Here is a 13506-nt window from a genome sequence, read left to right on the forward strand (position 1 = left end):
CCACCAAAGCTCTTGAATTTCGATACTTAGGGTTTTACACTGAAACACTAAGCATCTCAGCTTAGCCTCCATCTCCATTGGACCTGGCATACACAAAAGAAAAAGGAGAAAGAGTACGAAGAAGTGTTGACAAAATAAAAAGATTGAATTGAAAGAATTGTTACCTTACTAGAGAAAATTTCATCTCTGAAGGTTGGTAGCTTTGATCTTTTACCTTGATTATTGTTGAATGTTTGTGTTTGATGATTGATATCTACGTTTATTTCGTATTTTTGGATAGGCTTAAGGTTCAGTATAAGAGAATTTAGGGTTTTTTGGATATTTTTTTTGTTTAATATGATATTTGATGTTTGATTAAGGTTGGGAAGATCGTGATTTATAGTTAGGTTGTTGTTTGGGGTAATTCTATGTAATTTTAGGGTTAGTTTTGGGTAGGGTTAGGTTTGTCCAGAGGAAGAAGACGAAGATTTATCTTCTTTGGGATAAGGTTCTTCACGTTCGGGTTAGGGTTCTTCATTGTTAGGGTTAGGGTTCTACACAACCTAGTTAGGGTTCATCTGGGAAGCCTAAAGTTCCAAGGATTTGGGTTAGAGTTTATAGAGTATGAGGGTTATGGGGAAGGGTTGGTGAAGGTATGAAGTTTCCAGTTGAATGCCAATCTGAAACTAGAGAGGATGATGGTTGTAAGGGTAGTTTTAGGGTTTTGAGATGGTGGTCGAAGTTGGGGTTCAGATGGTAGTTTGAGAGAGAGTAGAGAGAGAAAGCATAAAGAGAGAAGGAGAATGCAAAAATGAAATGGATTGAAAGAAATTTGAATAAATACTCCCTCCGTGTTCCTTTCAGTATGCCCCAAGTGGTGCTCTATGGTGCCTTCAAATCAGTTGACTATCTCAGTCAACCGATGATCCTATGCACACAAGTACAACATGCTCCCTCTGTTGACTTACGTTTAAGGCCCTGTGATTATCTTACTTGGTTTAACTCACTGATCCAACGTCCCATATGGGGTTTGCATAAATCCATATGATCAATCCAATGCCCTAGATGAGAGTCAATTGTTAACTCTCTCCATGGACTCTCTGGCCAGTGAATGGGCTCAAAGGTCTATTGGGCTTGGTTCCCCTGCTTTCCATGCCCCATACTTTGCAAGCCTATTTCATTTTCAACTGAATTCATACCCCCAAATTGTTTTTACTTATTTTATGTATTTTATTTTTATTTTAATTTTCTTTAGGTTTAAATGGTTAATTAGGGTAATTATGATTAATTGTAAATTAGTTTAATTAGTCAATTAAATTAGTTTATAATTAAATAATTTATGATAAACATCTTTTTTATATATTTAATATAACAAAACCAAACAAATAAATAATTAACATTTCAGGTTTGATGATTAATTGGGATAATTCTAGGATATTTAGGAATTAATTTATTAGAATTAGCAAATAAATAAGTCTTAAATTAAAAAACAATGATATTAATAAATAACCTTTTTCTTTGATTTATTTTATATATCTTGTCGAGTGAAAAAGTTCAAAATAATAACTACGTCTATATAGCACAACAATTTGTTTTCTAAAGCAAGTTAAGAATACATTTTTTGTAATAAAAAAATCAAGTTGATTGGTTGGTGTCACACGTTACTAATCAACAAATCAATCTAAAATAAAACTCAACTCATTCAAATTTCATGTTCTCTGTCCTTATGCATTGAGATATTTTCAAAATAAACTTTTCTCTGCCCCGACGCGTTGAGAACTTTTCAAAATCTAAAGCCAGCAAACTCACAAGTATTTTCTAGACGAACTATGGTGCTCTGGTCCTTCATATTACGTAAGGGTACATAGGCACGAAGTTGTAACACTTTGGCAAGTACAAATAAAAAAAACTTTTCTTTGCTCTCCTTTCCTTGGTTAGTCCTTTTTTATTAAAACCATGAAAGTATTCTCTTAATAATAATTGAAATAATAAGTAATTAAGCAAAGAATAACTTAACTAAGCAAATGTCCCATAGTAACCCTAGAACTAGAGAAGACTCTCATTTATTATAATGGAACTGAGGGTGCCTAACACCTTCTCCTCGCTTAACTGACTCTCGAACCCTAGTGTTTCACCCTTAACTTTAGGTTTTATCATTATTTCTCTGTCCATTAGGAACAAATAAAGGATGGTGGTGACTCTGTAGTTTTCCAGTCGCGATAAAAAAACTTGGGGATTTCGAATTGGTGTTTTTGGTAAATAAAAATAAACTGACAAATAAAATTAAACAAAGTAGTTGAACGAATGAAAGTAATAAGTGTATACATGTTAGGGAATGTGTATGATAGGATTAACCATTCTAACTTGGCATTATAACAACATAATTCATAATATTGATTACCGATTCTTAAGTGTGTTTACTCATGAGTCCTTAGTGAGTAAACCTTTAAACATTCAAATTAACTCCTATGTCCATAGTGAATTATAGATGAATTTAAGCATTACATTATCAAGAACAATTCTGTTTCTATAGGGTACCCCTACTCTTAGGTGATATCTACTATAAAATACTATCAATTGAGCGTTAATAATGGCGGTCAAGCCTAAATATTAACCATACACCAAACTTAATTTTCCCGAAAAAGAAAGCTTAAAACACAAATTCCAAGTAAATCAAATATCATCAAATCAAAGTCCTTACAAGGTTAAAAATCATAATTGTATCATAAATCTGGATTAGGGACCCCCCTAGCATTAGGGGATTTAGTTACTCATAACAGTAAAGAAAAATATTAAATAAAATGTAGACATTACAAATATATAGATGAAATAAGTCTCCAATCATGTAATGCTCATGAAAATCTTGATCTACCCTTGAAAATATGAGTTTTCGAGTCTCAAAACGTGGTCTTTGTACTCAAAAATCATCCAACCCTTGGAAATTCGTGTTTTTCGAATAAATAGACAAATTCTTGGCCTTTTCATATTTGGGCTGTGTCATACATGTAAGGCATTCACCTATACGCGTATGGCTCACTTTTCCACTACACCATACGCGTATGGCCCAGGGTAGGGCGTATGGCCCAGCTGGAGCCATACACATAAGGCTCTGATTGCGCATGAGGGTTGCTGGCTGACTGGCCTCATACATGATGGAAAGAAGCATGAAAAATCCCATTTCCCTGGTGATACGTGTATCTTGGGAGGTCTGGTTTAGTGGTGATAGGCGTATGAGAGCCCTCACACACATATGGGCAAGAGATGTGCAAATTTCTCTCATACGCGTATGGCTCACTTTTCCATTACATCATACGCGTATGGTCCAGGGTAGGGCGTATGGCCCAGCTGGAGCCATACACATAAGGCTCTGACTGCGCATGAGGGTTGTTGGTTGACTGACCTCATACGTGATGGAAAGAAGCATGAAAAATCCCATTTCTCTGGTGACACGCGTATCTTGGGAGGTCTGGTTTAGTGGTGATAAGCGTATGAGAGCCCTCACACACGTATGGGCAAGAGATGTGCAAATTTCTCTCTTTTTCTCCTGCTCATGCATTTTTGTCCGGTTTCTTCTTTGATCCAACTCCTCTCGATCCTTCATACCTGTAAACACATGAAATATTACCTCAAGCATGTAAAATAACACATAATCATTAAATCCTTAGCATATCAAGATATGATTAAAAAACTACTAAAATGCGCTTAAACTACTGTCCAAACTCACAACAATTCACCTGCTTTTAGCATTCAAATGATAATAAAACTAACACAAATGGTGATTGATCAGTTAACAAGGGTGAAGAAGCTAATATAGCTAGAGCAGATTCTGATGATGAACATGTGTTATTGATGCCATTTTATCGTGCCGCAAAAAATACCTGAGTGCATCGCACGTTCGAAGATACAACAAAGTCACAATTGAACTTTGTTTATTCCCGAAGGAAAGGGAAAATATCGGGGGGATCCAAGGGGAAGAGAAAATGGGAACCATTTGATTATTCTTTGCATGGATGAGTTTATTAATTGGTGTGCTCGACAATGATTCAAACCCTCGTGCCTACTTATTCTCGTAGTAAAATAAGAAAATCATAGCTCTGTAGTTCGTGGTAGAAAATACAGATTTGTTGGTTGTTTTTATTGAACAATGTTAACTTTCGCGTTCTAGCAGTTAAACATTGTTTGTATACTCGTGCTTTGGAGGTTTAAGCATTTGTTTATATTGCGATAGAAGGGACGCGTTTGGGTCTCATTCTAGCAATTGAACATAACTTGTATGCTCACGCATAAGAGGTTTAAGTGTTGTTCGTATTGTAGTATAACGAAAATAACATGTCCTTTATGAAAAGATTTTGAGTGGCCTAAGGCGGAAAAATGAATTTGATGGGTTGTAATTTTTTTAAACTTTGAGAAAATAATTATCTTGATTTGAATTGCACAAAATTCTATGAATGGAGGTGAATACTTTGAATAACTAAGGCCTATGCCCCATACTCAAAGGTATTCAGAACAAGGATAGGAATAATCCCTCTCATTTTTCTCCATTGCTAAAGGCTCGTGGCACACAATTCTAATTGTATTTTTAAGTGTTTTTGAATTTGTTTGCCAAAAGGTTTTAGTCTTAAATGGAAAGAAAAAATAATGGATGTGAATGGGGTAAAACCCCATGTTATCATGCAATTGTTGATTACCTAATTTCCTATGGTTTTAAAAAGTTAGATGATGGATGATTGATCTAAAGGATCAAGTATGGAATTAAGTTAAAGATCTAATCCAACTTAAGTGATCAAGAGACTTGAGATCACTTAGGGAACATGCAATAGTTTATGAGAAGTCACATACATAGTTTAATTCAAATGTAATTAATTGATCAAGATTGAACTTGATCAACTAATCAAGGATATGCTGATTCTAAAAATTATACGTTAAGCACATGGAAGTTGAAGAATGATAATGGCATAAAAAGAAGGAATTAAATCATATTTTAAACCCTAATTTCTAACAAATCATCAATTGAAAAAAAAAAGTTCTAGCAATTAATCAATTAAGATCTAACCTAATTAAATCCTAATCTAATTAATTTTATTTATTAAAAAGTCTATTTTAATGTTAGAAAAAATTATTAAAAGAAAAATAAGCAATAATTAAAAATAATATTTAAAATTCCATGGGTGTGAAGTTGAAAGAAAAGGGTGTGTACAACATGTGGGGTGCGTGCCCAGTCAGCATAGGCCTGAGGTGTTGTTTTGTTTTTTATTTAATTGAGCTTAAACTAGGGGTGTGACCCATTTGAAGGGGAGTAAGGGGCTAAATAGGCCCAACAAGGGCGCCAAAAAACTTGCCCAATGGCCTGGTCAGCAAAAAAATAGAGTCAACAATCAACACACAAAGTCAATGAGGGGAAGATGTTGATGGTCGTTCAATTGAAACACATGTTGATTTGATGGTTATGAACACTAGCACGCGTTATACTGCACAACACATGATGCACTCGCTTTTGTCTTATTCTCCTTTCACATACCCAGTGGGAACACTCCACGTGGAGCAGAAAGGGAAAGGGAAAAAAGAAGAGAGAAATTCAGTATGACACGTGTCATAAGACTATAGGGTATGGATATTTTCTTCATTTGTTCACTATTTTTCATACATTCATGAATTTTATCTACTAAAATTATTTCAATCCAATAAACAATATGCAAATTATATATCACCGAACTCGGTTTTTTTGCAAGAAATCCAAATATATGATCAAACTTTATAAATGAGCCACGATTTTTAAAGAATCGAGCGAAAATGTGAAGAACAAAGGGTATAAAGAATACATCGATTCACATTCATTATAATGATTCGTGAAAAAGTAATCACATATTCAAAATTGTGACGAAAAATTGTTTCTAATGATATATTCACATGTTATTAATAGTTAAGAATTAAAAAATCCCTATTTTCAAGTTTATGTGTTATATGCCAAAGTAAGTAATTATTCAAATAAGCAATTCACAACAGTAGCGTAAATTAATCAACAAAAAAATCCAATAATTTATGGCAAGGGTGATGAATATGTGAAGGATTACCGAAGGAGCAGAGGTTTTTCCCCGGTTAGTTTTTATGGTTTTTCTAGTTAGGTTCGTTGATTCCAAAATTGTAAGAAATGACATGTTTATATAGACTTTATAAATGAATTAATAATATTGAATTGTGATCCAAGTAAGAGGTTTATTAATGGTGCGAAATTAATTTAGAATTTAGTTGCAGATCACCAATTTCAACCCTTGGATTAATTGTTAAGAATAGTTAGGATTGAATGAAAAAAATGGATGTTAGGATTTTGTGTTTGTTTGGTAGTTTTGTGTTAGTTTTGTAGTTAGGGTAGTTAATGATTAATTGGGTAATGCTCTTGTTAGGAATAAGGTAGTAAGAGATAGAAGTGTTTGGATTTTTAAAGAAGTACCAAGTTAGGATGTAAGGAAAAAGGTCACTAGTAATTAACTTAAATTTATATGCTTTTGCCTTTGGGTTTTCACCACTTTTGCCTTGAATTTTGAGTGACTTAACCCATGACTTTGAGTCCTTTTGAGAAGTGATTTTGTATTGAAAATGAGCACTTTTAAGTGGTGTAACTCATGGATCAAATTCTAAATTCGTGGGCATGAATCAATGTTGGAAAGTGTTTAAAAATAAGTCATGAAAGTGAAGTTTAATGGAAGATAAAATTTGTTGGAAATTAGCACTTGACATAATCATGACACAATTAATTGGTGATGAATGATGATGAATCCCTTGATCAAATGATTATATAATAGGTCTAGGAAAATTCAGGTCTCAAAGTCGATTCAATGGTCAACACTTGACCAAAAGTCAATTGTTTGACCAAAAAGTTAATTGTATCCAAAAGATGTAATTTTTTACCCCTTTTCTTTGTAATCCATTATTTTGACTTGTATCTCAAGAAATACGCATTGTACCATGAATTTCCAATAAATGAATGAAATCTCCTTTTTATTTCAACTTTGTCATTTTCTTTGAATCCAAGCAAACCTATGAATTAAATGACAATCATTTCAATCCCCCAGATAACCATGAATTTCAAATAAAGAGATAATTCACACCATAAGTAATAGACCAGAATAATTACCAAATAATATTCACCTCGAAAACCCACTTAAACCAATTAAATTCATTATTGCTGAAGCTTTGGCCTGAATTTATTACAATATGCAAATGCCAATGAATGACCTAAATGCATGATCAAATAGACAAATGTATGCAAATGATCAAAACCATAAGCCAATCAAAATAAATGATGAGGTAGGGAATATTTTGGGGTATGACACATTTGAGAATGTAGGTGGATCAATGGTAGACCGGTGGTATATAAATACTAACTACTCAAATCACCTAACTGGAAACAAGCAATGAATGGTTGATTTTGACTCTAGTAAGAGGACCGGGATCATATGTGTTAATGATGAGTATCTGAGTACTAAAGGAATGAGAAATGTCAGAGTTAAGTTAAATAGTTGCAAACTTGTACTGATAAAGGGTGTATGGTATGATCATAACATGAATAGAAATTTGATGAGTGTAGGTCAACTGATTGAAAAAGGTTTTATCATTACCATGAAGAAAAAGATCTTAAGTTGTATGAGTGTAATCAGAAGCTGATAATGCAATCTGAGTTAGGAAGAAATAGAACATTCGAAGTGAATGTTGCAACATCAGAAACTCAATGCCTTAGTGCAAGAAGTACTGAAGGGGAAAGTGAGTCATGGCACAAGATATTTGGGCATCTGAACTACTAAAGCTTATGCCATATGAGTTCAAAGAATATGGTACATGGAATTCCTAAGATTGTGGCACCAGAGAAATTATGTGATATATGCATGAGAGCCAAACAACCAATATTTCCATTCTCATCAAAAATGCCTTCAAGAGCAAACCTCTGAATTAATTGACAAACATTCCAATCCCCCAGATAACCATGAACCAGATAACCATGAATCTCAAATAAAGAGATAATTCACACCATAAGTAATAAACCCGAATAATTGCCAAATAATATTCGCCTCGAAAACCCACTTAAACCAAATAAATCCATTATTGTTGAACCTTTGGCCTAAATTTGTTACAATATGCAAATGCTAACGAATGACCTAAATGCATGATCAAATAGACAAATGTATGCAAATGATCAAAACCATAAGCCAAGCGAATTAAATCATGAGGTAGGGAAACTTCTGGGGTATAACACATTTGAGAATGTAGGTGGATCAATGGTAGACTGGTGGTATATGGGTACTGGCTGCTCAAATCACCTAACTAGAAACAGGAAATGGCTGCTTGATTTTGACTCTGGTAAGAGGACCAGGATCATATGTGCTAATGATGAGTATCTGAGTTCTAAAGGAATGGGAAATGTTAGAGTTAAGTTGAATAGAGGCAAACTTGTATTGATTAAGGGTGTATGGTATGTTCCTAACATGAATAGAAATTTGATGAGTGTGGGTCAGCTGATTGAAAAAAGTTTTCCAATTACCATGAAGGAAAATATCTTGAGTTGTATGAGTGTAATCAGAGGCTGATAATGTAATCTGAACTGGGAAGAAACAAAATATTTAAAGTGAATGTTGCAACATCAGAAACTCAATGCCTTAGTGCAAGAAGTACTAAAGAGGAAATTGAGTCGTGGCACAAGATATTTGGGCATCTGAACTACTGAAGCTTATGCCATGTGAGTTCAAAGAATATGGTACATGGAATTCTTAAGATTGTGGCACCAGAGAAATTATGTGATATCTGCATGAGAGAAAAACAACCAAGATTTCCATTCTCTACAAAAATGCCTCCAAGAGCAACTCATGCCTTGGGTGTAGTGCATTATGATGTATTTGGTCATGTTGAGGTCCCTTCACTTGGAAGGAACGCGTATTTTGTGTCATTTATGGATTATTTAACAAGAATGATACGGGTAACACTCATTAAGTTCAAACTTGAAGTGTTTGCTGAGTTCCAGAAGTTCAAGCTGGAGGCTTAAAATCAAAGTGGACAAATGTTGAAGATCCTTAAAACTGATGGTGGATGTGAGTTTAACTCAACATATTTCAAGAAGTTTTGTAAGGAATATGGTATTGAGCATGAGGCGATTTTTCCACAGACTCCATAACATAATGATCTTGCTGAAAGGAGAAATATAACTTTGTTTGACATTAAAGAAGCATGCTAGAGGAGAAGAATTTGCCCAAGCATTTGAGAGGTGAAACAATTGCTACTTTAATATATATGCTCAACAGATGTCCAACAAAGAACTTAAGGGAAGTAGTTCCTATTGAGATTTGGACAGGAAGAAAGCAAAATGTCAACCGTTTTAAGGTGTTTGGTTTTGTATGTTACAAACATATACCATATGTTAATATAAGGAAATTGAATGACATAAGAAAAGTCATGTTTCTTATAGGTTACCACAATACATGTGCTTATAAGCTATATTATCCAATCATCAAGAAAGTTAAAGTCAACAGACATGTCATAGTGAAGGAATAAAAAACATATGATTTTAGCAAGTCTCATTCCTACTTTAGTGTAGTGTCAACACTAAAGTATGATTCTGCCTCTAGAGGAGATTCTGCCTCTGAAGGTAATTCTGACTCTAAAGGAGAGTCTGAATCTAAAGATGACTCTGACTTTGAAAGTGAGTTTGGCTCTGAAGATGACTTTGACTCTTATGACTCTGATAGTGGATCATCCTTTGAAGAGGATCCAACCTCTGAAAGTGAAGCTTATAAAGGTGGTCCAGACTCCAAAGGTGGAGCTTTTGAAGGTGGTCCAGCCTTTGAAGGTGGAACTTCTGAAGGCAGTCCTTTCCCTTAATGTTTCTAGAGGCCATAAAGAGTTAGGCAAATACCAAGGAGACTTGAATGCTTTGAGTTGTTGTAAGACACAAAGATTAATTTTCAAGGGGAGGTCATACAAAGTGCCATGATGGTGGACTCTGAAGCTATCAATATCAATGAGGCTTTCAAGAAAAAGGTGTGAGTTAACGCCATAAAGAAAGAGCTTGAAGCTATTGAAAGAAATAAGACATGGTAATTGATTATTCTACGTCACAATAAGAAAGTTATCGGGGTGAGATGTGTTTTCAAGTAAAAGTTGAAGCTAGATGGTTCAGTTTTCAATAATAAAGAAAACTTAGTAGCTAGATGATTCCTACAGAAGTCTGGTTTAGACTATTTTAAAGTGTTTTCACCTTTAGCTATACATGAAACCATAAGGTTGGTTATTGTTATAACTGTAAATAGGAATTGACCCATTATACACTTAGATGTAAAGTCAATTTTTCTAAATGGACCAATGCAATAAGAAGTACATGTTTCACAACCTCATGTATTTATGAAAGAGAACAAAGAAGGGATAGTGTATAAGCTACATAAAGCCTTGTATGGGCTGGACAAGATCCAACGGATTGGAATATAAAGATTGATTCATTTTCAAGCATTTGAGATTCAAGAAGTATGAAGTGGAATATGGTGTGTGTGTGCACACACTTCTGATGGCAATGTGATTTTGGTGTGTCTCTATGTAGATGACATGCTTTTGACAGAAAGTTTTACTTCTGAGATAAATAAGTTCAAGAAGGTATTGATGAATGCATTTGATATGCCTGGCCTTAGAAATATGATATATTTTCTATGGATGAAGATTTTGCATTTTGAGAAGGAGATTATTGTGCACCAACCGAAGTATGAACTTGAGCTGCCGAAGAGATTTAAGTCGATAAATTGTAAGTCAACAGTCACACCTATTGAGACAAATCATAAGTTGGACTCTGATGATGATGGTGAGGATGTAGATGATACAATCTTCAAACAGTTAGTTGGATGTCTGAGATATTTGTGTAACACCGGACCTAACATTTGTTATACAGTTGGAATGATAAGTAGGTTTATGAGTAAACCAAAGTGGTCATATTACCAAGTTGCAGTTAGGATTCTAAGGAATGTAAAAGGAACTCCGAGACATGGAATTTTGTTTCCATCTGGAATGTCAGATGTTGTTGAGATGATATGCTACTCAGACTCTGACTGGTGTGGAGACAGAGTAGACATAAGAAGCAATGCATGGTACATATTCATATATTTGGGATCCCTCATTTCTTGGTGTTTCAAGAAGAAACCAGTGGTTGCATTATCAACCTGTGAAGCTGAGTATATAGCTAGTACATTGTCAGTTTGTCAGGTTGTTTGATTGATGAATTTGCTCCAGGAACTGAAGTTCAAGGTTAGCAAACCAGTCAAGTTGATTATAGACAACAACTCTGCTATAAGTATTGCTAAGAATCCATTATTGCATGGAAATATCAAGCACATTGATACCAAATACCATTTTCCACGCAATCAAGTTCAGAATAGAGAACATGGGGTTGTTTATGTCAACACTTAGAAGCAACTTGCAGGTGTGCTGACCAAGGCAATCAAAACTGAACACTTCATCAATTTGAGGAATGGAATTGGTGTTGTGGATTTTTTAAACTTGAATATGAATTAAGGGATAATGTTACATGTAATTCATTTCCAAGTTCATTTAGGTTTCATTTGAATTTGTTATGAGTTTAGTTTGAGTTTAATTTCAGTTACATTTAGTGCAGTAGGACTTAGTTAGTATATAAACCAATAGTTAGTTATAGATTGTAACAGTCCTTCCATTTGAGAAAAGTTAGTTGGAAAATCTCTCTCTCTCTCTCTCTCTCTCTCTCTCTCTCTCTCTCTCTCTCTCTCTCTCTCTCTCTCTCTCTCTCTCCTCTCTCTCTCTCTCTCTCTCTCTCTCTCTCTCTCTCTCTCTCTCTCTCTCTCTCTCTCTCTCTCTCTCTCTCTCTCTTCTCTCTCTCTCTCTCTCTCTCTCTCTCTCTCTCTCTCTCTCTCTCTCTCTCTCTCTCTCTCTCTCTCTCTCTCTCTCCATCTTCACCTTTTAAGATTCTTTTTGCATTGTTGATGGAGGTTCATTGTTGAACTCCAACACATCTATGCAATTTAATATATTTGTGCAACTATGAGTTGAATTAATTTAACTTTATTTTTAATTTGACTATATATGATTTAAAAATATACTAATAGGTTAATACACAATAAGAAAAAGTTTTATTTTAATATTTAACAAGATTATATATATATATATATATATATATATATATATATATATATATATATATATATAACTTTTAATTTTAATATATAATATTAATTATAAATATGTGTGAAATTTATACAGATTAATAAATTTAAATTAATAAAAAAAGTTAACAAATTTATTTACTAATTCAAAATACAAAATTTAATATATAAATGATAGTAATATTATTTTAATTTAACTAATAGACTAGTCTAATATATTTTAGACAATCGTGAATATATTAGACCTTTTGATTAACATATCACATTCGGGTTGTTCATGGTTCATGAATTACACTGAACCAAATCATATTTATATTTCAGTTCAATTTAAAATAAATATTTCAATAAAAATACAGTTAACTGCTAAAATTGTTTCAATTCAGTTTAAAATTATTTAGAACCGGTTTGTGTTTATAAACTAGTTTATAATCACTTTGCAATTATAAACCAAATATATAATTTGAAATCTTTTAAAACCAATTTTTTTAATTTTGTAAAAAAATTAATTTAAAATTCTTTTTTGTATAATATTTGAAAATATTTGTTTTTAAAAAAATCTTTTATTTATAGAAAAAATAATAATTTTTTTTTATTTTTTTGAAAGAAGAAAGAAAGAAAATAAATGGAATAATTTTTTTAAAAATTTCTGGCCAAAAATAATATATATTTTTAAAAATTATTTTAATTTTACTTTTTCAAGAAAAAAAATTCCTAATAAATTTTTTATCAGAAAAATAAAAATTTCACAATATAAAATTATATTTTATTTCAATATAAAAAGTTTCAGAATAATAAATTTTAAAACTTGAGGAAAAAAATTTCACTACAATTTTTTTTTATTCCAAATTTTTTATATTCCAAAAATAAAATATTTTATAATAATTATTTTATTTAAAAAACAATAATTTTTTATTTTGCTGAAAAATATTTTCTTTTATTTCAAATTAAATTAATTTTTTAATGAATAAACAAAATTTATTTTTAGAAAAAAAAGTATTTTTTATTTTATGGATTACAGTTTTTTTTCTCCATATTTTATTTCTAAAAAAAATATATATTTTTTCAAAATTTTCAATAAAATCTTTTTTTTATTACAAATATTTTTAATTTCTATTTTTTTTCACTCTCAATAATTCTTCTTCTTTTTATAAAAAAATTTATTTAAATAATTAAAACAGTTTATAAAAGAAAACTGATTATGAACCGATTTTAAACTGAATTAGAATTGTTTGATTTAAATGATTCAGTTCATTAATAATTCAAATAGTTCAGTTATTATGGTACAATGCAATTCTGTTTAGTAATATAGTTTGGTTAACCATATTTTTACACACCCTGTCACATGCATAGTTTATATTATTGCATT

This window comes from Lathyrus oleraceus, chromosome 6 (assembly GCF_024323335.1).
Source record: "Lathyrus oleraceus cultivar Zhongwan6 chromosome 6, CAAS_Psat_ZW6_1.0, whole genome shotgun sequence".
In the NCBI taxonomy this organism is placed as follows: Eukaryota; Viridiplantae; Streptophyta; class Magnoliopsida; order Fabales; family Fabaceae; genus Lathyrus; species Lathyrus oleraceus.